Consider the following 5,505-nt stretch of genomic DNA (forward strand, 5'->3'; position numbering starts at 1 on the left):
GTTAGCTCCTCAAGGGCAAGGAGTTCTGTCTGCTTTGGTTGAATGAATGCATGACTGAATGAATGGGTAGCTATTACTGCATTTTATTCTAATCAGCAATAGTCAGAGAAGGGGTTTTTATGCCTGTTTCATACATGTGTCTCAGTCCACTCAGGCTGCTATGACAAAATACCATAGACTGGATGGCACTTATTTCTCACAGTTCTGCAGGCTGAGAAGTCCAACATCAAGGTGCTGGCAGGTCAGTTCTTGGTGAGAGCCCTTTACCCAGCTTGCAGACGCTGTCATCTCACTGTGTGCTCGCATGACCTCTTTGTGTGCTCCCAGAGAGATGCAGATAACTACACTGATCTCATTGTGGGGGCCCCACCCTCATGACCCACCTAACCCTAATGCCCCTAAATGCCACCACTATGGAAAGTAGGGTTTCAACATATAAATTTGGGGGGGACACAACAGATGGTAAGCTGGGGTCCAGAGAGGTCATCTGGAAACCGGAAGAAGGCCATTATTGCCACCCCACAACCCCCGCCCCCGGACCTGCCAGGGGAGCCTGGAGTAGGTCGAGATGGGCATGAAGAAGTGGGTTTGCCATTGTTTTTAGGAGCCCAGAAAGCAGAGTCAGCCTGTGAGCCCAGCCTCTATTCCAGCGGTTCTCAACCTGTGGGTCGCGACCCCTTTGGGGGTCGAACGGCCCTTTCACAGGGGTCGCCTAAGACCATCAGAAAACACATATAATTACATATTGTTTTTGTGATTAACACTATGCTTTAATGATGTTCAATTTGTAACAATGAAAATACATACTGCATATCAGATATTTACATGACAATTCATAACAGTAGCAAAATTACAGTTATGAAGTAGCAACGAAAATAATTTTATGGTTGGGGGTCACCACAACATGAGGAACTGTATTAAAGGGTCGCGGCATTAGGAAGGTTGAGAACCACTGCTCTATTCCTTCCTGCAGTAATTTATCAGTTTCCACATTCCATGCCTTAGCCAGAATGGAAAAAGGAAGAAAAAGAAAAGAAAAGAAAAGGAAAGGAAAGGAAAGGAAAGAAAAGAAAAGAAAAGAAAAGAAAAGAAAAGAAAAGAAAAGAAAAGAAAAGGAAAGAAAAGAAAAGAAAAGGAAAGAAAAGCAGTACTATTTTTCAAAATGGCCTTAGCTCTGTGAGCTCCAACATGGAAATTGCTGGTCGTGATGTCACAGGCCCTGAGGCCCTCCCCTCCGGGCACCGTTACTGACACCTCACATGGTGGGCTGGGCCCAGTGTCCGCACACTTGCCAGGGCTAGGGGAGCCCCTGGGCAGGCAGTGGCTCCATCAACAAGCCTGGGCCCGACCCCGAGTCAGGATGGCGCCAAGCACTGGGCAGGCAGGGAGCACCCGCAGGTGATAGCCTGTAGAATGCCCCGCTCTGTCATCCAGAGGCTGAAAGGTCCACCGCCCGTGGGACCCAGGCAGCCCTGGGACACTCAGCGGGCCAGTCCCTTACCTGTGTCTTCCCGTGGTGGCAGCGTGCAGAGTGGTGTGGCGCCTTCCCAGGGTCGCCCAGGCAGGGAGCGGTCTGCAGGAGCTTGCACCCTACCCTCTGATTCTAAGTTCCACGGCCCACTGAAGGGGAGAAGCCATTGTCCTTGCCCAAGAGAAGCCACCAGGCTGACACAGGCTGTGGGGAAACCACCGGGTCAAGTCCAAGTCTTCATTTCACAGCAGAAGACACTGCGAGGGGAGGGACTGGCCTACAGTCACACAGTCAATCCACAGGCCAGATGGGGCTGGCTGTGGGCTCCAGACTCCTGGCCAGTAGACTTTCCTACCATATCCTGCATTTAAACAGCTTCTTTTGAGCGGAAGCCCCCCTGTTCCTCAAGAGAAGCCAGGCCTTTCCAGAATCCGGTCTGAGGCTGCCTTCCAGGATCTGCTGTCAAGGCTTATTCCTCAGGGAACAGCTGTTGGCAACAGGAGGGAAGGTATTGATTATGGCTGGGGCCCCGGGGAAGAATGGGGTGGGGAAGGGCAGTGGAAGTTTCTCTGAGAAACAAAACCAAGGTATATTTATTTTTGCTTTTGCTCTATTTTCTAGTTGTTCCGCAGTTATGTAATGCATTTTTCATATTTGAAAGTGATAAACTATTTAATTGGGACTTGTCTGGGAATCCAGGTTGTCTCAGTCCTGACAGGCTGTTTGAACGTGGTCGAACCCTCATCGGTCTCTGGGTCCTTCTTAGAAATGCCAGTAATAAGGTTGCCCTGTGAGAAGTGCATGAATCGAAAGGCTCCCTGGCTCAGGACACAGCTCTCCAGCCTGGTTGTCAGAGATGTTCACCATCCAAAGAAAGACGCTACAACCCAGGAGTGAGGCGTCCAGAGAAAAGCCAAGGTTCAGAGAAGCCTACATGGCCGTGTGCCTGCCCAACACTGTCCAGAAGGTAAGAATTGTTGCCTGAGGGACATGCCCATCCCAGTCCCCACAGAGGGCTTCTCTGCTCAGAGTGGAGATGGTTTATCGGGCTTCACAAAGGTCTGCAGAAAGCACCCTCTGCACTAGCCCTCCTCACCCCTTTGCTCAGATTCCAGGCCCACCAGGCAACAGCTTCCCAGAGACCCAGCTCCCTGGAGAGAAGGTGGGGGTGGGGGTATGGTGGAACAAGAGCACTTCTGTCAGTGGAAAGGGAGATTGTCTGGTGTTGGTTACAACAGTGCTGGGAGGAGCATCGCTCATGAGTGACATGATTAAGGCCAGCCTGTCTGACCCCTGTGGGTGTCTTGAGCAAGGCCAATGTCAGAGCCAGCCAGGTGAGGGCCAGACTGCAGGCTGGTCAATCACCCAGGCCCTGCCACCCAGTGAAATACTAGTAGAGTGTTTAGAACAGAGCTTGCCATAGAATAAGGAGTCAATAAAAATTGCTAAGTGCAAGTTAGCTGTGGCCTATCTGGACAGCAGGGTGAGTGGTGGGTCCAGAAAGGGAAGAGCGCCTTGACCCCAGCCATCGGCACAGCTGGAGCCCCCGTCTCTGGGAGGGACACTGTCTCTGCCGCCTATGGTCACCGGGAGGGCACCTTGCTGACTGTTCTGAAATTTGGTATCACTTTCCTGTCGCCGCCTCTCAGCTCTCCGCTGATGTCCAGGCGTGAAAGGGGATCAGGACGCTCCATCCCCGAGTTATCTCCCACCACCTATCACTCACCTCCGCCCAGCAATGGGCTAAACCTCAGAGGCAGGGAATTCCAGGTCAGGTGGGGCCCTACACCTGTAGGTCAGGGCTAGGAGGTCCTCAGGGTGTGCTTTGCTTGCTCTTCCTCCAAAATGCACACAGGGAGACTGAGGCCCAAAGAGGGAAAGAGACCCCCTCCCAACCTCCAGCTCCAGCTGCAGTTTGCATAGCCAGGGAGCCACGGCTGGGCTGGAGCTGGCCAGGCCCCATGCTTTCCCCCATCCTCCTCTGCTCTCCCGGGGTCCCTAGAGGCGGCTCCGGAGACTGTGCTCCCCCACTTTCGTGGCCACACCTCACCTGGTCTTTGTTTGCTCCATCCTCTGTGGCTCTGCCTGGGATAATTCTCAACAAGCAGGGTCAGCCCCCTGGGAGCAGGCAGCTAACGCGCTTCAGATGTCCAGGCCGAACTACCTCGAGGCAGGCGGATGCTCAGATGCTCATGCTGATTGCTGACGCCTGGCCAGTGGTGATGGCACAGAGAGGACACTTTCTCTTCCCTTCACAGGTGGCTAACTCCTGACGTAGATGCAGCAAGTTCCAGTGTCTCATCCCAGAAACGCTGGTCAGGGAGGCTACTTCAAGGAAATCTGGAAAAAAAAAAAAAAAAAGCAGAAGACAAATGCATTTTGATCGTTTGGGAACTTATTTCTTCTTTCAAAACTTTTCTGGGTCCAGAGCTGGTCTTTCCTCGAAGTCTCAGCAGGGAGCGGGGAAAGAGAGGGTGAAGCCGCTTGTTGATGGCTAGCTCTGTGCTTGCTCTGGGCTGGACACAAATGTCATCTTCCCCGACCTTCACGAGGACCCTGCAAGGTTAAGGCTGTCATCATCCACTTTACAGATAAGGAAAAGAAGGTTCAGAGAGGTGAGGGGACTTGTCCAAGGTCACACAGCCCCTGAGTGGCCAAACAAGGGGTCCAGCTCACCCCTGTCAGCGCCTGTGTCTACCCTACAGCAAACTGAGGTGTTTCCAGAAGGTCGGATGGCTTATTGTGGTCCCAGTTACATGAATGGCGAGGACCTGTGGGCTGCTCTGGGGTTTCAGACACTGAGGCTGCCTTTGCAGCTGACTCACTCCTCAATCTTGACAAGGTAACAGATTTCACATTTACAAAGTGGGAATCGTCATCTCAAATTCAGGTGAAGTAATACTATGATATCATCACTTCCTCAGCTGTGCCCGGACACATTCTAGGAGCCAGACCCTCTGCTGGGGGCTTTCCTCGGGTTAGCCTGTCAAGAGCTCAGATTCTACAGCTCTGCCACTTGCGAGCTGTGTGACCCTGGGCAAGCTACGCTGCCTCTCTGTGCCTTCATTTCCTCATCTGTGAAAGGAGGGTACTATTAGTTCCTATTGTACAGAGTTGTGAAGTTAAATCAGTTATGTTGGTAAAGGGCTTAGAAGGATGCCTGGCACAGGGTACACACCCAGCTCATGTGTTAGCTGATATTGGGCTCAACTTTTTGAGATGGGCCTTGCAATTTTCCCAGAAGTACAGATGTGGAAACTGAGGTAATGCAGTACAGTGATTCTCAGACTTGGTGCGCATCAGAATCACCTACAGAGTTTATTAAAATATGGAGGGCTGGGTCCGCTCCCAGCGTTTCTGGTTCATGAGTCTTGGCTGGGCCTGAGAATGGCATGTCTAGCGTATTCTCCAGTGAGGCTGCTACTGCTGGCCCAGCGGCCGCACTTTGGGAACCAGTGCTCAGTAGCCCTGAGTGTGGCCCATTCGGCCAGGGCCAGCTAGGAGGACCTGTAATAGCAAAGGCTCAATAAATAATCTGGCATGTGACTTAAGCGAGTGATTACAGAGAGAGGAAAGGATGTTGGACCAGGAGCCCTGGGGTTCTAGTCCTGAATCTGCTCCCGACTCTCTGTGGGACTAGACCAAATCATCTTTCTCTTGTATTCGTGGTTTTCTCCTCTGTAAAATGGGGATGATGATAACCCTTCCTCACAACGGGGGTCTATGAGGATGAGACAGGGCGTGGCACAGCTCTGACACCCACAGCAAGTATGATGAGGGGGGCCCTAGCTGGTTTGGCTCAGTGGATAGAGCGCTGGCCTGCAGACTAAAGAGTCCCAGGTTTGATTCTGTTCTAGAGCACATGCCCAGATTGCAGGCTCGATCCCCAGTGGGGGGCGTGCAGGAGGCAGCCAATCAATGATTCTCTCTCAGTATTGATGTTTCTATCTCTTGCTCCCTCTCCCTTCCTCTCTAAAATATATTTTAAAAAAATGATGAGGGGAGGGCCTTGGTGGAAGGTGTCAGGCACCGGG

At 52.0% G+C, this 5,505-nt stretch overlaps 1 long non-coding RNA gene across 1 annotated transcript in view; it reads right to left on the minus strand.

Moving 5' to 3' along the window:
• Window positions 1-1,137: 1,137 nt before the first annotated feature.
• LOC106697600 overlaps window positions 1,138-5,505 on the minus strand; it is an 8,215-nt gene continuing 3,847 nt past the window's right edge. Inside the window, exons 2-3 of the long non-coding RNA XR_002829849.1 lie at window positions 3,522-3,811; window positions 1,138-1,958 (exon numbers count right to left, since the gene is read on the minus strand). This is a non-coding gene — a long non-coding RNA (uncharacterized LOC106697600). The remainder of the gene's footprint in view (window positions 1,959-3,521; window positions 3,812-5,505) is intronic.

This window comes from Myotis lucifugus, unplaced genomic scaffold, assembly GCF_000147115.1.
Source record: "Myotis lucifugus unplaced genomic scaffold, Myoluc2.0 scaffold_86, whole genome shotgun sequence".
Classification (NCBI taxonomy): domain Eukaryota; kingdom Metazoa; phylum Chordata; class Mammalia; order Chiroptera; family Vespertilionidae; genus Myotis; species Myotis lucifugus.